Source organism: Heterodontus francisci, chromosome 23 (assembly GCF_036365525.1).
Source record: "Heterodontus francisci isolate sHetFra1 chromosome 23, sHetFra1.hap1, whole genome shotgun sequence".
Classification (NCBI taxonomy): domain Eukaryota; kingdom Metazoa; phylum Chordata; class Chondrichthyes; order Heterodontiformes; family Heterodontidae; genus Heterodontus; species Heterodontus francisci.
Genome location: NC_090393.1, coordinates 72,493,830 through 72,516,686, shown reverse-complemented (window position 1 = coordinate 72,516,686; position 22,857 = coordinate 72,493,830).

Genomic DNA, 22,857 nt, shown 5'->3' with positions numbered 1-22,857 from the left:
CCCTGTTTTCGGGGTAACTGACCGCCCTGTTTCCAGGATAACTGACTGCCCTGTTTCCAGGGTAACTGATCACCCTGTTTACGGGATAACTGTGTGCCCTGTTTCCAGGGTAAAAAACTGCCCTGTTTCCGGGGTAACTGACTGCCCAGTTTCCAGGGTAACTGACTGCCCAGTATCCAGGGTAACTGATCACCCTGTTTCTGGGGTAACTGACCACCCTGTTTCCAGGGTAACTGACTGCCCAGTTTCCAGGGTAACTGATCACCCTGTTTCCGGGATAACTGACTGCCCTGTTTCCGGCATCCCTGAGTGCCCTGTTTCCAGGATAACTGACTGCCCTGTTTCCAGGGTAACTGATCACCCTGTTTACGGGATAACTGTGTGCCCTGTTTCCAGGGTAAAAAACTGCCCTGTTTCCGGGGTAACTGACCGCCCTGTTTCCAGGATAACTGATCACCCTGTTTCCGGGGTAACTGAGTAATCTGTTTCCAGGGTGACTCACGCCCTGTTTCCGGGGTAACTGACTGCCCAGTTTCCAGGGTAACTGACTGCCCAGTATCCAGGGTAACTGATCACCCTGTTTCTGGGGTAACTGACCACCCTGTTTCCAGGGTAACTGACTGCCCAGTTTCCAGGGTAACTGATCACCCTGTTTCCGGGATAACTGACTGCCCTGTTTCCGGCATCCCTGAGTGCCCTGTTTCCAGGGTAACTGACTGCCCTGTTTCCGGGGGAACTGACTGCCCTGTTTCTGGGGTAACTGATCACCCTGTTTCCGGGGTAACTGACTGACCTGTTTCCAGGGTGACTGACTGCCCTGTTTCCGGGGTAAATGACTGCCCTGTTTCCAGGGTAACTGACTGCCCAGTCTCCAGGGTAACAGATCACCCTTTTTCCGGGATAACTGACTGCCCTGTTTCTGGGATAACTGACTGCCCTGTTTCCAGGGTGACTGATCACCCTGTTTCCGGGATAAATGAATGCCCTGTTTCCAGTTTAACTGACTGCCCTGTTTCCAGGGTAACTAACTGCCCTGTTTCCGGGGTAACTGATCACCCTGTTTCCGCGGTAAATGACCACCCTGTTTCCAGGATAACTGACCGCCCTATTTCCGGGGTAACTGACTGCCCTGTTTCCAGGATAACTGACTGCCCTGTTTCCAGGTTAACTGACTGCCCTGTTTCCAGGGTAACTGACTGCCCTGTTTCCAGGGTAACTGACCGCCCTGTTTCCGGGGTAACTGATCTCCCTGTTTCCGGGGGAACTGACCGCCCTGTTTCCAGGATAACTGACCGCCCTATTTCCGGGGTATCTGACCGCCCTGTTTCCAGGATAACTGACTGCCCTGTTTCCAGGGCAACTGACCGCCCTGTTTCCAGGGTAACTGACTGCCCAGTTTCCAGGGTAACTGTTCACCCTGTTTCCGGGATAACTGACTGCCCAGTTTCCGGGATAGCTCACTGCCCTGTTTCCAGGGTAACTGACTGCCCTGTTTCCAGGGGAAATGACTGCCCTGTTTACGGGGTAACTGACTAACCTGTTTCCAGGGTTACTGACTGCCCTGTTTCCAGGGTAACTGACTGCCCATTTTCCGGGGTAACTGATCACCATGTTTCCGGTGTAACTGACTGCCCTGTTTCCTGGGTAACTGATCTCCTTGTTTCCAGGGTAACCGATCACCCTGTTTCCGGGGTAACTGACTGCCCTGTTTCCGGGGTAACTGATCACCCTGTTTCCGGGGTAACTGACTGCCCTGTTTCCAGGGTAACTGATCTCCCTGTTTCCTGTGTAACTTATCACCCTGTTTCCAGGGTTACTGACTGCCCTGTTTCCAGGGCAACTGACCGCCCTGTTTCCGGGGTAACTGACTGCCCTGTTTCCAGGTTAACTGACCGCCCTGTTTCCGGGGTAACTGGCTGCCCTGTTTCCAGGGTAAAAAACTGCCCAGTATCCAGGGTAACTGATCACCCTGTTTCTGGGGTAACTGACCACCCTGTCTCCAGGGTAACTGACTGCCCAGTTTCCAGGGTAACTGATCACCCTGTTTCCGGGATAACTGACTGCCTTGTTTCCGGCATCCCTGTGTGCCCTGTTTCCAGGGAAACTGACTGCCCTGTTTCCAGGGGAACTGACTCCCCTGTTTCTGGGGTAACTGATCACTCTGTTTCCGGGGTAACTGACTGCCCTGTTTCCAGGGGAACTGACTCCCCTGTTTCTGGGGTAACTGATCACTCTGTTTCCGGGGTAACTGACTGACCTGTTTCCAGGGTGACTGACTGCCCTGTTTCCGGGGTAACTGACTGCCCTGTTTCCAGGGTAACTGACTGCCCTGTTTCCGGGGTAACTGACTGCCTTGTTTCCGGGGTAACTGACTGCCCTCTTTCCAGGGTAACTGACTGCCCAGTTTCCGGGGTAACTGACTGCCCTTTTTCCAGGGTAACTGACTGCCCTGTTTCCGGGGTAACTGACAGCCCTGTTTCCAGGGTAACTGACTGCCCAGTTTCCAGGGTTACTGATCACCCTTTTTCCGGGATAACTGACTGCCCTGTTTCCGGGATAACTGACTGCCCTGTTTCCAGGGTAACTGATCACCCTGTTTCCGGGATAACTGACTGCCCATGTTTCCAGGGTAACTGTCTGCCCTGTTTCCGGGGAAACTGATCTCCCTGTTTCCGGGATAAGTGACCGCCCTGTTTCCAGGATAACTGACCGCCCTATTTCCGGGGTAACTGACTGCCCTGTTTCCAGGGTAACTGACTGCACAGTTTCCAGGGTAACTGTTCACCCTGTTTCCGGGATAACTGACTGCCCTAATTCCGGGATAGCTCAATGCCCTGTTTCCAGGGTAACTGACTGCCCTGCTTCCAGGGGAAATGACTGCCCTGTTTCCGGGGTAACTGACTAACCTGTTTCCAGGGTGGCTGACTGCACTGTTTCCAGGGTAACTGACTGCCCAGTTTCCGGGGTAACTGACTGCCCTGTTTCCAGGGTAACTGACAGCCCTGTTTCCGGGGAAAGTGACTGCCCTTTTTCCGGGATAACTGACTGCCCTGTTTCCGGGATAACTGAATGCTCTGTTTCCAGGGTAACTGACAGCCCTGTTTGCGGGGTAACTAATCACCCTGTTTCCGGGGTAACTGATTAACCTATTTCCAGGGTAACTGACCGCCCTGTTTCCAGGGTAACTGACTGACCTGTTTCCGGGGTAAATGACTGCCCTGTTTCCGGGATAACTGACTGCCCTGTTTCCAGGGTAACTGACTGCCCATTTTCCGGGGTAACTGATCACCCTGTTTCCGCGGTAACTGATTACCCTATTTCCGGGGTAACTGACCGCCCTGTTTCCAGGATAACTGACAGCCCTGTTTCCAGGTTAACTGACTGCCCTGTTTCCAGGGTAACTGACTGCCCTGTTTCCAGGGTAACTGACCGCCCTGGTTCCGGGGTAACTGATCTCCCTGTTTCCGGGTTAACTGACCACCCTGTTTCCAGGATAACTGACGGCCCTATTTCCGGGATAACTGACAGCCCTGTTTCCAGGATAACTGACTGCCCTGTTTCCAGGATAACTGACTGCCCTGTATCCATGGTAACTGACTGCCCAGTTTCCAGGATAACTGATCACCCTGTTTCCAGGATAACTGACTGCCCTGTTTCCAGGGTAACTGACCGCCCTGTTTCCAGGGCAATTGATCTCCCTGTTTCCGGGGTAACTGATCACCCTGTTTCCGGGTAACTGACTGCCCTGTTTCCAGGGTAACTGATCTCCATGTTTCCAGGGTAACTGATCACCCTGTTTCCGGGGTAACTGACTGCCCTGTTTCTGGGTAACTGATCACCCTGTTTCCGGGGTAAATGACTGGCCTGTTTCCAGGGTAACTGATCTCCCTGTTTCCAGTGTAACTGATCACCCTGTTTCCGGGGTTACTGACTGCCCTGTTTCCAGGGCAACTGACCGCCCTGTTTCCGGGGTAACTGACTGCCCTGTTTCCAGGGTAACTGACCGCCCTGTTTCCAGGGTAACTGACCGTCCTGTTTCCAGGGCAATTGATCTCCCTGTTTCCGGGGTAACTGATCACCCTGTTTCCAGGATAACTGACGGCCCTATTTCCGGGATAACTGACAGCCCTGTTTCCAGGATAACTGACTGCCCTGTTTCCAGGATAACTGACTGCCCTGTATCCATGTTAACTGACTGCCCAGTTTCCAGGATAACTGATCACCCTGTTTCCAGGATAACTGACTGCCCTGTTTCCAGGGTAACTGACCGCCCTGTTTCCAGGGCAATTGATCTCCCTGTTTCCGGGGTAACTGATCACCCTGTTTCCGGGTAACTGACTGCCCTGTTTCCAGGGTAACTGATCTCCATGTTTCCAGGGTAACTGATCACCCTGTTTCCGGGGTAACTGACTGCCCTGTTTCTGGGTAACTGATCACCCTGTTTCCGGGGTAAATGACTGGCCTGTTTCCAGGGTAACTGATCTCCCTGTTTCCAGTGTAACTGATCACCCTGTTTCCGGGGTTACTGACTGCCCTGTTTCCAGGGCAACTGACCGCCCTGTTTCCGGGGTAACTGACTGCCCTGTTTCCAGGGTAACTGACCGCCCTGTTTCCAGGGTAACTGACCGTCCTGTTTCCAGGGCAATTGATCTCCCTGTTTCCGGGGTAACTGATCACCCTGTTTCCGGGGTTACTGACTGCCCTGTTTCCAGGGCAACTGACCGCCCTGTTTCCGGGGTAACTGACTGCCCTGTTTCCAGGGTAACTGACCGCCCTGTTTCCAGGGTAACTGACCGTCCTGTTTCCAGGGCAATTGATCTCCCTGTTTCCGGGGTAACTGATCAACCTGTTTCCGGGTAACTGACTGCCCTGTTTCCAGGGTAACTGATCTCCATGTTTCCAGGGTAACTGATCACCCTGTTTCCGGGGTAACTGACTGCCCTGTTTCTGGGGTAACTGATCACCCTGTTTCCGGGGTAACTGACTGCCCTGTTTCCAGGGTAACTGATCTCCTTGTTTCCAGTGTAACTGATCAACCTGTTTCCGGGTAACTGACTGCCCTGTTTCCAGGGTAACTGATCTCCATGTTTCCAGGGTAACTGATCACCCTGTTTCCGGGGTAACTGACTGCCCTGTTTCTGGGGTAACTGATCACCCTGTTTCCGGGGTAAATGACTGCCCTGTTTCCAGGGTAACTGACCGCCCTGTTTTCGGGGTAACTGACCGCCATGTTTCCAGGATAACTGACTGCCCTGTTTCCAGGGTAACTGATCACCCTGTTTACGGGATAACTGTGTGCCCTGTTTCCAGGGTCAAAAACTGCCCCGTTTCCGGGGTAACTGACCGCCCTGTTTCCAGGATAACTGATCACCCTGTTTCCGGGGTAACTGAGTAATCTGTTTCCAGGGTGACTCACGCCCTGTTTCCGGGGTAACTGACTGCCCAGTTTCCAGGGTAACTGACTGCCCAGTATCCAGGGTAACTGATCACCCTGTTTCTGGGGTAACTGACCACCCTGTTTCCAGGGTAACTGACTGCCCAGTTTCCAGGGTAACTGATCACCCTGTTTCCGGCATAACTGACTGCCCTGTTTCCGGCATCACTGAGTGCCCTGTTTCCAGGGTAACTGACTGCCCTGTTTCCAGGGGAACTGACTGCCCTGTTTCTGGGGTAACTGATCACCCTGTTTCCGGGGTAAATGACTGCCCTGTTTCCAGGGTAACTGACTGCCCAGTCTCCAGGGTAACAGATCACCCTTTTTCCGGGATAACTGACTGCCCTGTTTCTGGGATAACTGACTGCCCTGTTTCCAGGGTGACTGATCACCCTGTTTCCGGGATAAATGAATGCCCTGTTTCCAGGTTAACTGACTGCCCTGTTTCCAGGGTAACTAACTGCCCTGTTTCCGGGGTAACTGATCTCCCTGTTTCCGCGGTAACTGACCGCCCTGTTTCCAGGATAACTGACCGCCCTATTTCCGGGGTAACTGACTGCCCTGTTTCCAGGATAACTGACTGCCCTGTTTCCAGGTTAACTGACTGCCCTGTTTCCAGGGTAACTGACTGCCCTGTTTCCAGGGTAACTGACCGCCCTGTTTCCGGGGTAACTGATCTCCCTGTTTCCGGGGTAACTGACCGCCCTGTTTCCAGGATAACTGACCGACCTATTTCCGGGGTATCTGACCGCCCTGTTTCCAGGATAACTGACTGCCCTGTTTCCAGGGCAACTGACCGCCCTGTTTCCAGGGTAACTGACTGCCCAGTTTCCAGGGTAACTGTTCACCCTGTTTCCGGGATAACTGACTGCCCAGTTTCCGGGATAGCTCACTGCCCTGTTTCCAGGGTAACTGACTGCCCTGTTTCCAGGGGAAATGACTGCCCTGTTTACGGGGTAACTGACTAACCTGTTTCCAGGGTTACTGACTGCCCTGTTTCCAGGGTAACTGATCACCATGTTTCCGGTGTAACTGACTGCCCTGTTTCCTGGGTAACTGATCTCCATGTTTCCAGGGTGACCGATCACCCTGTTTCCGGGGTAACTGACTGCCCTGTTTCCGGGGTAACTGATCACCCTGTTTCCGGGGTAACTGACTGCCCTGTTTCCAGGGTAACTGATCTCCCTGTTTCCTGTGTAACTTATCACCCTGTTTCCAGGGTTACTGACTGCCCTGTTTCCAGGGCAACTGACCGTCCTGTTTCCGGGGTAACTGACTGCCCTGTTTCCAGGTTAACAGACCGCCCTGTTTCCGGGGTAACTGGCTGCCCTGTTTCCAGGGTAAAAAACTGCCCAGTATCCAGGGTAACTGATCACCCTGTTTCTGGGGTAACTGACTACCCTGTCTCCAGGGTAACTGACTGCCCAGTTTCCAGGGTAACTGATCACCCTGTTTCCGGGATAACTGACTGCCCTGTTTCCGGCATCCCTGTGTGCCCTGTTTCCAGGGTAACTGACTGCCCTGTTTCCAGGGGAACTGACTCCCCTGTTTCTGGGGTAACTGATCACTCTGTTTCCGGGGTAACTGACTGCCCTGTTTCCAGGGGAACTGACTCCCCTGTTTCTGGGGTAACTGATCACTCTGTTTCCGGGGTAACTGACTGACCTGTTTCCAGGGTGACTGACTGCCCTGTTTCCGGGGTAACTGACTGCCCTGTTTCCAGGGTAACTGACTGCCCTGTTTCCGGGGTAACTGACTGCCCTGTTTCCGGGGTAACTGACTGCCCTCTTTCCAGGGTAACTGACTGCCCAGTTTCCGGGGTAACTGACTGCCCTTTTTCCAGGGTAACTGACTGCCCTGTTTCCGGGGTAACTGACAGCCCTGTTTCCAGGGTAACTGACTGCCCAGTTTCCAGGGTTACTGATCACCCTTTTTCCGGGATAACTGACTGCCCTGTTTCCGGGATAACTGACTGCCCTGTTTCCAGGGTAACTGATCACCCTGTTTCCGGGATAACTGACTGCCCATGTTTCCAGGGTAACTGTCTGCCCTGTTTCCGGGGAAACTGATCTCACTGTTTCCGGGATAAGTGACCGCCCAGTTTCCAGGATAACTGACCGCCCTATTTCCGGGGTAACTGACTGCCCTGTTTCCAGGGTAACTGACTGCACAGTTTCCAGGGTAACTGTTCACCCTGTTTCCGGGATAACTGACTGCCCTGATTCCGGGATAGCTCACTGCCCTGTTTCCAGGGTAACTGACTGCCCTGCTTCCAGGGGAAATGACTGCCCTGTTTCCGGGGTAACTGACTAACCTGTTTCCAGGGTGGCTGACTGCACTGTTTCCAGGGTAACTGACTGCCCAGTTTCCGGGGTAACTGACTGCCCTGTTTCCAGGGTAACTGACAGCCCTGTTTCCGGGGAAAGTGACTGCCCTTTTTCCGGGATAACTGACTGCCCTGTTTCCGGGATAACTGAATGCTCTGTTTCCAGGGTAACTGACAGCCCTGTTTGCGGGGTAACTGATCACCCTGTTTCCGGGGTAACTGATTAACCTATTTCCAGGGTAACTGACCGCCCTGTTTCCAGGGTAACTGACTGACCTGTTTCCGGGGTAAATGACTGCCCTGTTTCCGGGATAACTGACTGCCCTGTTTCCAAGGTAACTGACTGCCCATTTTCCGGGGTAACTGATCACCCTGTTTCCGCGGTAACTGATTAACCTATTTCCGGGGTAACTGACCGCCCTGTTTCCAGGATAACTGACAGCCCTGTTTCCAGGTTAACTGACTGCCCTGTTTCCAGGGTAACTGACCGTCCTGTTTCCAGGGCAATTGATCTCCCTGTTTCCGGGGTAACTGATCACCCTGTTTCCGGGGTTACTGACGGCCCTGTTTCCAGGGCAACTGACCGCCCTGTTTCCGGGGTAACTGACTGCCCTGTTTCCAGGGTAACTGACCGCCCTGTTTCCAGGGTAACTGACCGTCCTGTTTCCAGGGCAATTGATCTCCCTGTTTCCGGGGTAACTGATCAACCTGTTTCCGGGTAACTGACTGCCCTGTTTCCAGGGTAACTGATCTCCATGTTTCCAGGGTAACTGATCACCCTGTTTCCGGGGTAACTGACTGCCCTGTTTCTGGGGTAACTGATCACCCTGTTTCCGGGGTAACTGACTGCCCTGTTTCCAGGGTAACTGATCTCCTTGTTTCCAGTGTAACTGATCAACCTGTTTCCGGGTAACTGACTGCCCTGTTTCCAGGGTAACTGATCTCCATGTTTCCAGGGTAACTGATCACCCTGTTTCCGGGGTAACTGACTGCCCTGTTTCTGGGGTAACTGATCACCCTGTTTCCGGGGTAAATGACTGCCCTGTTTCCAGGGTAACTGACCGCCCTGTTTTCGGGGTAACTGACCGCCCTGTTTCCAGGATAACTGACTGCCCTGTTTCCAGGGTAACTGATCACCCTGTTTACGGGATAACTGTGTGCCCTGTTTCCAGGGTAAAAAACTGCCCATTTTCCGGGGTAACTGACTGCCCAGTTTCCAGGGTAACTGACTGCCCAGTATCCAGGGTAACTGATCACCCTGTTTCTGGGGTAACTGACCACCCTGTTTCCAGGGTAACTGACTGCCCAGTTTCCAGGGTAACTGATCACCCTGTTTCCGGGATAACTGACTGCCCTGTTTCCGGCATCCCTGAGTGCCCTGTTTCCAGGGTAACTGACTGCCCTGTTTCCAGGGGAACTGACTGCCCTGTTTCTGGGGTAACTGATCACCCTGTTTCCGGGGTAACTGACTGACCTGTTTCCAGGGTGACTGACTGCCCTGTTTCCGGGGTAAATGACTGCCCTGTTTCCAGGGTAACTGACTGCCCAGTCTCCAGGGTAACAGATCACCCTTTTTCCGGGATAACTGACTGCCCTGTTTCCAGGGTAACTGACTGCCCTGTTTCCGGGGTAACTGACTGCCCTGTTTCCGGGGTAACTGACTGCCCTCTTTCCAGGGTAACTGACTGCCCAGTTTCCGGGGTAACTGACTGCCCTTTTTCCAGGGTAACTGACTGCCCTGTTTCCGGGGTAACTGACAGCCCTGTTTCCAGGGTAACTGACTGCCCAGTTTCCAGGGTTACTGATCACCCTTTTTCCGGGATAACTGACTGCCCTGTTTCCGGGATAACTGACTGCCCTGTTTCCAGGGTAACTGATCACCCTGTTTCCGGGATAACTGACTGCCCATGTTTCCAGGGTAACTGTCTGCCCTGTTTCCGGGGAAACTGATCTCCCTGTTTCCGGGATAAGTGACCGCCCTGTTTCCAGGATAACTGACCGCCCTATTTCCGGGGTAACTGACTGCCCTGTTTCCAGGGTAACTGACTGCACAGTTTCCAGGGTAACTGTTCACCCTGTTTCCGGGATAACTGACTGCCCTGATTCCGGGATAACTGACTGCCCTGTTTCCAGGGTAACTGACTGCCCTGCTTCCAGGGGAAATGACTGCCCTGTTTCCGGGGTAACTGACTAACCTGTTTCCAGGGTGGCTGACTGCACTGTTTCCAGGGTAACTGACTGCCCAGTTTCCGGGGTAACTGACTGCCCTGTTTCCAGGGTAACTGACAGCCCTGTTTCCGGGGAAAGTGACTGCCCTTTTTCCGGGATAACTGACTGCCCTGTTTCCGGGATAACTGAATGCTCTGTTTCCAGGGTAACTGACAGCCCTGTTTGCGGGGTAACTGATCACCCTGTTTCCGGGGTAACTGATTAACCTATTTCCAGGGTAACTGACCGCCCTGTTTCCAGGGTAACTGACTGACCTGTTTCCGGGGTAAATGACTGCCCTGTTTCCGGGATAACTGACTGCCCTGTTTCCAGGGTAACTGACTGCCCATTTTCCGGGGTAACTGATCACCCTGTTTCCGCGGTAACTGATTAACCTATTTCCGGGGTAACTGACCGCCCTGTTTCCAGGATAACTGACAGCCCTGTTTCCAGGTTTACTGACTGCCCTGTTTCCAGGGTAACTGACTGCCCTGTTTCCAGGGTAACTGACCGCCCTGGTTCCGGGGTAACTGATCTCCCTGTTTCCGGGGTAACTGACCACCCTGTTTCCAGGATAACTGACGGCCCTATTTCCGGGTATCTGACCGCCCTGTTTCCAGGATAACTGACTGCCCTGTTTCCAGGATAACTGACTGCCCTGTATCCATGGTAACTGACTGCCCAGTTTCCAGGATAACTGATCACCCTGTTTCCAGGATAACTGACTGCCCTGTTTCCAGGGTAACTGACCGCCCTGTTTCCAGGGCAATTGATCTCCCTGTTTCCGGGGTAACTGATCACCCTGTTTCCGGGTAACTGACTGCCCTGTTTCCAGGGTAACTGATCTCCATGTTTCCAGGGTAACTGATCCCCCTGTTTCCGGGGTAACTGACTGCCCTGTTTCTGGGTAACTGATCACCCTGTTTCCGGGGTAAATGACTGGCCTGTTTCCAGGGTAACTGATCTCCCTGTTTCCAGTGTAACTGATCACCCTGTTTCCGGGGTTACTGACTGCCCTGTTTCCAGGGCAACTGACCGCCCTGTTTCCGGGGTAACTGACTGCCCTGTTTCCAGGGTAACTGACCGCCCTGTTTCCAGGGTAACTGACCGTCCTGTTTCCAGGGCAATTGATCTCCCTGTTTCCGGGGTAACTGATCAACCTGTTTCCGGGTAACTGACTGCCCTGTTTCCAGGGTAACTGATCTCCATGTTTCCAGGGTAACTGATCACCCTGTTTCCGGGGTAACTGACTGCCCTGTTTCTGGGGTAACTGATCACCCTGTTTCCGGGGTAACTGACTGCCCTGTTTCCAGGGTAACTGATCTCCTTGTTTCCAGTGTAACTGATCAACCTGTTTCCGGGTAACTGATCACCCTGTTTCCAGGGTAACTGATCTCCATGTTTCCAGGGTAACTGATCACCCTGTTTCCGGGGTAACTGATCACCCTGTTTCCGGGGTAAATGACTGCCCTGTTTCCAGGGTAACTGACCGCCCTGTTTTCGGGGTAACTGACCGCCCTGTTTCCAGGATAACTGACTGCCCTGTTTCCAGGGTAACTGATCACCCTGTTTACGGGATAACTGTGTGCCCTGTTTCCAGGGTAAAAAACTGCCCTGTTTCCGGGGTAACTGACCGCCCTGTTTCCAGGATAACTGATCACCCTGTTTCCGGGGTAACTGAGTAATCTGTTTCCAGGGTGACTCACGCCCTGTTTCCGGGGTAACTGACTGCCCAGTTTCCAGGGTAACTGACAGCCCTGTTTCCAGGGTAACTGACTGCCCAGTTTCCAGGGTTACTGATCACCCTTTTTCCGGGATAACTGACTGCCCTGTTTCCGGGATAACTGACTGCCCTGTTTCCAGGGTAACTGATCACCCTGTTTCCGGGATAACTGACTGCCCATGTTTCCAGGGTAACTGTCTGCCCTGTTTCCGGGGAAACTGATCTCCCTGTTTCCGGGATAAGTGACCGCCCTGTTTCCAGGATAACTGACCGCCCTATTTCCGGGGTAACTGACTGCCCTGTTTCCAGGGTAACTGACTGCACAGTTTCCAGGGTAACTGTTCACCCTGTTTCGGGGATAACTGACTGCCCTGAATCCGGGATAGCTCACTGCCCTGTTTCCAGGGTAACTGACTGCCCTGCTTCCAGGGGAAATGACTGCCCTGTTTCCGGGGTAACTGACTAACCTGTTTCCAGGGTGGCTGACTGCACTGTTTCCAGGGTAACTGACTGCCCAGTTTCCGGGGTAACTGACTGCCCTGTTTCCAGGGTAACTGACAGCCCTGTTTCCGGGGAAAGTGACTGCCCTGTTTCCAGGGTAACTGACTGCCCAGTTTCCTGGATAACTGATCACCCTTTTTCCGGGATAACTGACTGCCCTGTTTCCGGGATAACTGAATGCTCTGTTTCCAGGGTAACTGACAGCCCTGTTTGCGGGGTAACTGATCACCCTGTTTCCGGGGTAACTGATTAACCTATTTCCAGGGTAACTGACCGCCCTGTTTCCAGGGTAACTGACTGACCTGTTTCCGGGGTAAATGACTGCCCTGTTTCCGGGATAACTGACTGCCCTGTTTCCAGGGTAACTGATCACCCTGTTTCCGGGATAACTGACTGCCCATGTTTCCAGGGTAACTGTCTGCCCTGTTTCCGGGGAAACTGATCTCCCTGTTTCCGGGATAAGTGACCGCCCTGTTTCCAGGATAACTGACCGCCCTATTTCCGGGGTAACTGACTGCCCTGTTTCCAGGGTAACTGACTGCACAGTTTCCAGGGTAACTGTTCACCCTGTTTCGGGGATAACTGACTGCCCTGAATCCGGGATAGCTCACTGCCCTGTTTCCAGGGTAACTGACTGCCCTGCTTCCAGGGGAAATGACTGCCCTGTTTCCGGGGTAACTGACTAACCTGTTTCCAGGGTGGCTGACTGCACTGTTTCCAGGGTAACTGACTGCCCAGTTTCCGGGGTAACTGACTGCCCTGTTTCCAGGGTAACTGACAGCCCTGTTTCCGGGGAAAGTGACTGCCCTGTTTCCAGGGTAACTGACTGCCCAGTTTCCTGGATAACTGATCACCCTTTTTCCGGGATAACTGACTGCCCTGTTTCCGGGATAACTGAATGCTCTGTTTCCAGGGTAACTGACAGCCCTGTTTGCGGGGTAACTGATCACCCTGTTTCCGGGGTAACTGATTAACCTATTTCCAGGGTAACTGACCGCCCTGTTTCCAGGGTAACTGACTGACCTGTTTCCGGGGTAAATGACTGCCCTGTTTCCGGGATAACTGACTGCCCTGTTTCCAGGGTAACTGACTGCCCATTTTCCGGGGTAACTGATCACCCTGTTTCCGCGGTAACTGATTAACCTATTTCCGGGGTAACTGACCGCCCTGTTTCCAGGATAACTGACAGCCCTGTTTCCAGGTTAACTGACTGCCCTGTTTCCAGGGTAACTGACTGCCCTGTTTCCAGGGTAACTGACCGCCCTGGTTCCGGGGTAACTGATCTCCCTGTTTCCGGGGTAACTGACCACCCTGTTTCCAGGATAACTGACGGCCCTATTTCCGGGTATCTGACCGCCCTGTTTCCAGGATAACTGACTGCCCTGTTTCCAGGATAACTGACTGCCCTGTATCCATGGTAACTGACTGCCCAGTTTCCAGGGTAACTGATCACCCTGTTTCCAAGATAACTGACTGCCCTGTTTCCAGGGTAACTGACCGCCCTGTTTCCAGGGCAATTGATATCCCTGTTTCCGGGGTAACTGATCACCCTGTTTCCGGGTAACTGACTGCCCTGTTTCCAGGGTAACTGATCTCCATGTTTCCAGGGTAACTGATCACCCTGTTTCCGGGGTAACTGACTGCCCTGTTTCTGGGTAACTGATCACCCTGTTTCCGGGGTAAATGACTGGCCTGTTTCCAGGGTAACTGATCTCCCTGTTTCCAGTGTAACTGATCACCCTGTTTCCGGGGTTACTGACTGCCCTGTTTCCAGGGCAACTGACCGCCCTGTTTCCGGGGTAACTGACTGCCCTGTTTCCAAGGTAACTGACCGCCCTGTTTCCAGGGTAACTGACCGTCCTGTTTCCAGGGCAATTGATCTCCCTGTTTCCGGGGTAACTGATCAACCTGTTTCCGGGTAACTGACTGCCCTGTTTCCAGGGTAACTGATCTCCATGTTTCCAGGGTAACTGATCACCCTGTTTCGGGGGTAACTGACTGCCCTGTTTCTGGGGTAACTGAATACCCTGTTTCCGGGGTAACTGACTGCCCTGTTTCCAGGGTAACTGATCTCCTTGTTTCCAGTGTAACTGATCAACCTGTTTCCGGGTAACTGACTGCCCTGTTTCCAGGGTAACTGATCTCCATGTTTCCAGGGTAACTGATCACCCTGTTTCCGGGGTAACTGACTGCCCTGTTTCTGGGGTAACTGATCACCCTGTTTCCGGGGTAAATGACTGCCCTGTTTCCAGGGTAACTGACCGCCCTGTTTTCGGGGTAACTGACCGCCCTGTTTCCAGGATAACTGACTGCCCTGTTTCCAGGGTAACTGATCACCCTGTTTACGGGATAACTGTGTGCCCTGTTTCCAGGGTAAAAAACTGCCCTGTTTCCGGGGTAACTGACCGCCTGTTTCCAGGATAACTGATCACCCTGTTTCCGGGGTAACTGAGTAATCTGTTTCCAGGGTGACTCACGCCCTGTTTCCGGGGTAACTGACTGCCCAGTTTCCAGGGTAACTGACTGCCCAGTATGCAGGGTAACTGATCACCCTGTTTCTGGGGTAACTGACCACCCTGTTTCCAGGGTAACTGACTGCCCAGTTTCCAGGGTAACTGATCACCCTGTTTCCGAGATAACTGACTGCCCTGTTTCCGGCATCCCTGAGTGCCCTGTTTCCAGGGTAACTGACTGCCCTGTTTCCAGGGGAACTGACTGCCCTGTTTCTGGGGTAACTGATCACCCTGTTTCCGGGGTAACTGACTGACCTGTTTCCAGGGTGACTGACTGCCCTGTTTCCGTGGTAAATGACTGCCCTGTTTCCAGGGTAACTGACTGCCCAGTCTCCAGGGTAACAGATCACCCTTTTTCCGGGATAACTGACTGCCCTGTTTCTGGGATAACTGACTGCCCTGTTTCCAGGGTGACTGATCACCCTGTTTCCGGGATAAATGAATGCCCTGTTTCCAGGTTAACTGACTGCCCTGTTTCCAGGGTAACTAACTGCCCTGTTTCCGGGGTAACTGATCTCCCTGTTTCCGCGGTAACTGACCGCCCTGTTTCCAGGATAACTGACCGCCCTATTTCCGGGGTAACTGACTGCCCTGTTTCCAGGATAACTGACTGCCCTGTTTCCAGGTTAACTGACTGCCCTGTTTCCAGGGTAACTGACTGCCCTGTTTCCAGGGTAACTGACCGCCCTGTTTCCGGGGTAACTGATCTCCCTGTTTCCGGGGTAACTGACCGCCCTGTTTCCAGGGGAACTGACTCCCCTGTTTCTGGGGTAACTGATCACTCTGTTTCCGGGGTAACTGACTGACCTGTTTCCAGGGTGACTGACTGCCCTGTTTCCGGGGTAACTGACTGCCCTGTTTCCAGGGTAACTGACTGCCCTGTTTCCGGGGTAACTGACTGCCCTGTTTCCGGGGTAACTGACTGCCCTCTTTCCAGGGTAACTGACTGCCCAGTTTCCGGGGTAACTGACTGCCCTTTTTCCAGGGTAACTGACTGCCCTGTTTCCGGGGTAACTGACAGCCCTGTTTCCAGGGTAACTGACTGCCCAGTTTCCAGGGTTACTGATCACCCTTTTTCCGGGATAACTGACTGCCCTGTTTCCGGGATAACTGACTGCCCTGTTTCCAGGGTAACTGATCACCCTGTTTCCGGGATAACTGACTGCCCATGTTTCCAGGGTAACTGTCTGCCCTGTTTCCGGGGAAACTGATCTCACTGTTTCCGGGATAAGTGACCGCCCAGTTTCCAGGATAACTGACCGCCCTATTTCCGGGGTAACTGACTGCCCTGTTTCCAGGGTAACTGACTGCACAGTTTCCAGGGTAACTGTTCACCCTGTTTCCGGGATAACTGACTGCCCTGATTCCGGGATAGCTCACTGCCCTGTTTCCAGGGTAACTGACTGCCCTGCTTCCAGGGGAAATGACTGCCCTGTTTCCGGGGTAACTGACTAACCTGTTTCCAGGGTGGCTGACTGCACTGTTTCCAGGGTAACTGACTGCCCAGTTTCCGGGGTAACTGACTGCCCTGTTTCCAGGGTAACTGACAGCCCTGTTTCCGGGGAAAGTGACTGCCCTTTTTCCGGGATAACTGACTGCCCTGTTTCCGGGATAACTGAATGCTCTGTTTCCAGGGTAACTGACAGCCCTGTTTGCGGGGTAACTGATCACCCTGTTTCCGGGGTAACTGATTAACCTATTTCCAGGGTAACTGACCGCCCTGTTTCCAGGGTAACTGACTGACCTGTTTCCGGGGTAAATGACTGCCCTGTTTCCGGGATAACTGACTGCCCTGTTTCCAAGGTAACTGACTGCCCATTTTCCGGGGTAACTGATCACCCTGTTTCCGCGGTAACTGATTAACCTATTTCCGGGGTAACTGACCGCCCTGTTTCCAGGATAACTGACAGCCCTGTTTCCAGGTTAACTGACTGCCCTGTTTCCAGGGTAACTGACCGTCCTGTTTCCAGGGCAATTGATCTCCCTGTTTCCGGGGTAACTGATCACCCTGTTTCCGGGGTTACTGACGGCCCTGTTTCCAGGGCAACTGACCGCCCTGTTTCCGGGGTAACTGACTGCCCTGTTTCCAGGGTAACTGACCGCCCTGTTTCCAGGGTAACTGACCGTCCTGTTTCCAGGGCAATTGATCTCCCTGTTTCCGGGGTAACTGATCAACCTGTTTCCGGGTAACTGACTGCCCTGTTTCCAGGGTAACTGATCTCCATGTTTCCAGGGTAACTGATCACCCTGTTTCCGGGGTAACTGACTGCCCTGTTTCTGGGGTAACTGATCACCCTGTTTCCGGGGTAACTGACTGCCCTGTTTCCAGGGTAACTGATCTCCTTGTTTCCAGTGTAACTGATCAACCTGTTTCCGGGTAACTGACTGCCCTGTTTCCAGGGTAACTGATCTCCATGTTTCCAGGGTAACTGATCACCCTGTTTCCGGGGTAACTGACTGCCCTGTTTCTGGGGTAACTGATCACCCTGTTTCCGGGGTAAATGACTGCCCTGTTTCCAGGGTAACTGACCGCCCTGTTTTCGGGGTAACTGACCGCCCTGTTTCCAGGATAACTGACTGCCCTGTTTCCAGGGTAACTGATCACCCTGTTTACGGGATAACTGTGTGCCCTGTTTCCAGGGTAAAAAACTGCCCATTTTCCGGGGTAACTGACTGCCCAGTTTCCAGGGTAACTGACTGCCCAGTATCCAGGGTAACTGATCACCCTGTTTCTGGGGTAACTGACCACCCTGTTTCCAGGGTAACTGACTGCCCAGTTTCCAGGGTAACTGATCACCCTGTTTCCGGGATAACTGACTGCCCTGTTTCCGGCATCCCTGAGTGCCCTGTTTCCAGGGTAACTGACTGCCCTGTTTCCAGGGGAACTGACTGCCCTGTTTCTGGGGTAACTGATCACCCTGTTTCCGGGGTAACTGACTGACCTGTTTCCAGGGTGACTGACTGCCCTGTTTCCGGGGTAAATGACTGCCCTGTTTCCAGGGTAACTGACTGCCCAGTCTCCAGGGTAACAGATCACCCTTTTTCCGGGATAACTGACTGCCCTGTTTCCAGGGTAACTGACTGCCCTGTTTCCGGGGTAACTGACTGCCCTGTTTCCGGGGTAACTGACTGCCCTCTTTCCAGGGTAACTGACTGCCCAGTTTCCGGGGTAACTGACTGCCCTTTTTCCAGGGTAACTGACTGCCCTGTTTCCGGGGTAACTGACAGCCCTGTTTCCAGGGTAACTGACTGCCCAGTTTCCAGGGTTACTGATCACCCTTTTTCCGGGATAACTGACTGCCCTGTTTCCGGGATAACTGACTGCCCTGTTTCCAGGGTAACTGATCACCCTGTTTCCGGGATAACTGACTGCCCATGTTTCCAGGGTAACTGTCTGCCCTGTTTCCGGGGAAACTGATCTCCCTGTTTCCGGGATAAGTGACCGCCCTGTTTCCAGGATAACTGACCGCCCTATTTCCGGGGTAACTGACTGCCCTGTTTCCAGGGTAACTGACTGCACAGTTTCCAGGGTAACTGTTCACCCTGTTTCCGGGATAACTGACTGCCCTGATTCCGGGATAACTGACTGCCCTGTTTCCAGGGTAACTGACTGCCCTGCTTCCAGGGGAAATGACTGCCCTGTTTCCGGGGTAACTGACTAACCTGTTTCCAGGGTGGCTGACTGCACTGTTTCCAGGGTAACTGACTGCCCAGTTTCCGGGGTAACTGACTGCCCTGTTTCCAGGGTAACTGACAGCCCTGTTTCCGGGGAAAGTGACTGCCCTTTTTCCGGGATAACTGACTGCCCTGTTTCCGGGATAACTGAATGCTCTGTTTCCAGGGTAACTGACAGCCCTGTTTGCGGGGTAACTGATCACCCTGTTTCCGGGGTAACTGATTAACCTATTTCCAGGGTAACTGACCGCCCTGTTTCCAGGGTAACTGACTGACCTGTTTCCGGGGTAAATGACTGCCCTGTTTCCGGGATAACTGACTGCCCTGTTTCCAGGGTAACTGACTGCCCATTTTCCGGGGTAACTGATCACCCTGTTTCCGCGGTAACTGATTAACCTATTTCCGGGGTAACTGACCGCCCTGTTTCCAGGATAACTGACAGCCCTGTTTCCAGGTTTACTGACTGCCCTGTTTCCAGGGTAACTGACTGCCCTGTTTCCAGGGTAACTGACCGCCCTGGTTCCGGGGTAACTGATCTCCCTGTTTCCGGGGTAACTGACCACCCTGTTTCCAGGATAACTGACGGCCCTATTTCCGGGTATCTGACCGCCCTGTTTCCAGGATAACTGACTGCCCTGTTTCCAGGATAACTGACTGCCCTGTATCCATGGTAACTGACTGCCCAGTTTCCAGGATAACTGATCACCCTGTTTCCAGGATAACTGACTGCCCTGTTTCCAGGGTAACTGACCGCCCTGTTTCCAGGGCAATTGATCTCCCTGTTTCCGGGGTAACTGATCACCCTGTTTCCGGGTAACTGACTGCCCTGTTTCCAGGGTAACTGATCTCCATGTTTCCAGGGTAACTGATCCCCCTGTTTCCGGGGTAACTGACTGCCCTGTTTCTGGGTAACTGATCACCCTGTTTCCGGGGTAAATGACTGGCCTGTTTCCAGGGTAACTGATCTCCCTGTTTCCAGTGTAACTGATCACCCTGTTTCCGGGGTTACTGACTGCCCTGTTTCCAGGGCAACTGACCGCCCTGTTTCCGGGGTAACTGACTGCCCTGTTTCCAGGGTAACTGACCGCCCTGTTTCCAGGGTAACTGACCGTCCTGTTTCCAGGGCAATTGATCTCCCTGTTTCCGGGGTAACTGATCAACCTGTTTCCGGGTAACTGACTGCCCTGTTTCCAGGGTAACTGATCTCCATGTTTCCAGGGTAACTGATCACCCTGTTTCCGGGGTAACTGACTGCCCTGTTTCTGGGGTAACTGATCACCCTGTTTCCGGGGTAACTGACTGCCCTGTTTCCAGGGTAACTGATCTCCTTGTTTCCAGTGTAACTGATCAACCTGTTTCCGGGTAACTGATCACCCTGTTTCCAGGGTAACTGATCTCCATGTTTCCAGGGTAACTGATCACCCTGTTTCCGGGGTAACTGATCACCCTGTTTCCGGGGTAAATGACTGCCCTGTTTCCAGGGTAACTGACCGCCCTGTTTTCGGGGTAACTGACCGCCCTGTTTCCAGGATAACTGACTGCCCTGTTTCCAGGGTAACTGATCACCCTGTTTACGGGATAACTGTGTGCCCTGTTTCCAGGGTAAAAAACTGCCCTGTTTCCGGGGTAACTGACCGCCCTGTTTCCAGGATAACTGATCACCCTGTTTCCGGGGTAACTGAGTAATCTGTTTCCAGGGTGACTCACGCCCTGTTTCCGGGGTAACTGACTGCCCAGTTTCCAGGGTAACTGACAGCCCTGTTTCCAGGGTAACTGACTGCCCAGTTTCCAGGGTTACTGATCACCCTTTTTCCGGGATAACTGACTGCCCTGTTTCCGGGATAACTGACTGCCCTGTTTCCAGGGTAACTGATCACCCTGTTTCCGGGATAACTGACTGCCCATGTTTCCAGGGTAACTGTCTGCCCTGTTTCCGGGGAAACTGATCTCCCTGTTTCCGGGATAAGTGACCGCCCTGTTTCCAGGATAACTGACCGCCCTATTTCCGGGGTAACTGACTGCCCTGTTTCCAGGGTAACTGACTGCACAGTTTCCAGGGTAACTGTTCACCCTGTTTCGGGGATAACTGACTGCCCTGAATCCGGGATAGCTCACTGCCCTGTTTCCAGGGTAACTGACTGCCCTGCTTCCAGGGGAAATGACTGCCCTGTTTCCGGGGTAACTGACTAACCTGTTTCCAGGGTGGCTGACTGCACTGTTTCCAGGGTAACTGACTGCCCAGTTTCCGGGGTAACTGACTGCCCTGTTTCCAGGGTAACTGACAGCCCTGTTTCCGGGGAAAGTGACTGCCCTGTTTCCAGGGTAACTGACTGCCCAGTTTCCTGGATAACTGATCACCCTTTTTCCGGGATAACTGACTGCCCTGTTTCCGGGATAACTGAATGCTCTGTTTCCAGGGTAACTGACAGCCCTGTTTGCGGGGTAACTGATCACCCTGTTTCCGGGGTAACTGATTAACCTATTTCCAGGGTAACTGACCGCCCTGTTTCCAGGGTAACTGACTGACCTGTTTCCGGGGTAAATGACTGCCCTGTTTCCGGGATAACTGACTGCCCTGTTTCCAGGGTAACTGATCACCCTGTTTCCGGGATAACTGACTGCCCATGTTTCCAGGGTAACTGTCTGCCCTGTTTCCGGGGAAACTGATCTCCCTGTTTCCGGGATAAGTGACCGCCCTGTTTCCAGGATAACTGACCGCCCTATTTCCGGGGTAACTGACTGCCCTGTTTCCAGGGTAACTGACTGCACAGTTTCCAGGGTAACTGTTCACCCTGTTTCGGGGATAACTGACTGCCCTGAATCCGGGATAGCTCACTGCCCTGTTTCCAGGGTAACTGACTGCCCTGCTTCCAGGGGAAATGACTGCCCTGTTTCCGGGGTAACTGACTAACCTGTTTCCAGGGTGGCTGACTGCACTGTTTCCAGGGTAACTGACTGCCCAGTTTCCGGGGTAACTGACTGCCCTGTTTCCAGGGTAACTGACAGCCCTGTTTCCGGGGAAAGTGACTGCCCTGTTTCCAGGGTAACTGACTGCCCAGTTTCCTGGATAACTGATCACCCTTTTTCCGGGATAACTGACTGCCCTGTTTCCGGGATAACTGAATGCTCTGTTTCCAGGGTAACTGACAGCCCTGTTTGCGGGGTAACTGATCACCCTGTTTCCGGGGTAACTGATTAACCTATTTCCAGGGTAACTGACCGCCCTGTTTCCAGGGTAACTGACTGACCTGTTTCCGGGGTAAATGACTGCCCTGTTTCCGGGATAACTGACTGCCCTGTTTCCAGGGTAACTGACTGCCCATTTTCCGGGGTAACTGATCACCCTGTTTCCGCGGTAACTGATTAACCTATTTCCGGGGTAACTGACCGCCCTGTTTCCAGGATAACTGACAGCCCTGTTTCCAGGTTAACTGACTGCCCTGTTTCCAGGGTAACTGACTGCCCTGTTTCCAGGGTAACTGACCGCCCTGGTTCCGGGGTAACTGATCTCCCTGTTTCCGGGGTAACTGACCACCCTGTTTCCAGGATAACTGACGGCCCTATTTCCGGGTATCTGACCGCCCTGTTTCCAGGATAACTGACTGCCCTGTTTCCAGGATAACTGACTGCCCTGTATCCATGGTAACTGACTGCCCAGTTTCCAGGGTAACTGATCACCCTGTTTCCAAGATAACTGACTGCCCTGTTTCCAGGGTAACTGACCGCCCTGTTTCCAGGGCAATTGATATCCCTGTTTCCGGGGTAACTGATCACCCTGTTTCCGGGTAACTGACTGCCCTGTTTCCAGGGTAACTGATCTCCATGTTTCCAGGGTAACTGATCACCCTGTTTCCGGGGTAACTGACTGCCCTGTTTCTGGGTAACTGATCACCCTGTTTCCGGGGTAAATGACTGGCCTGTTTCCAGGGTAACTGATCTCCCTGTTTCCAGTGTAACTGATCACCCTGTTTCCGGGGTTACTGACTGCCCTGTTTCCAGGGCAACTGACCGCCCTGTTTCCGGGGTAACTGACTGCCCTGTTTCCAAGGTAACTGACCGCCCTGTTTCCAGGGTAACTGACCGTCCTGTTTCCAGGGCAATTGATCTCCCTGTTTCCGGGGTAACTGATCAACCTGTTTCCGGGTAACTGACTGCCCTGTTTCCAGGGTAACTGATCTCCATGTTTCCAGGGTAACTGATCACCCTGTTTCGGGGGTAACTGACTGCCCTGTTTCTGGGGTAACTGAATACCCTGTTTCCGGGGTAACTGACTGCCCTGTTTCCAGGGTAACTGATCTCCTTGTTTCCAGTGTAACTGATCAACCTGTTTCCGGGTAACTGACTGCCCTGTTTCCAGGGTAACTGATCTCCATGTTTCCAGGGTAACTGATCACCCTGTTTCCGGGGTAACTGACTGCCCTGTTTCTGGGGTAACTGATCACCCTGTTTCCGGGGTAAATGACTGCCCTGTTTCCAG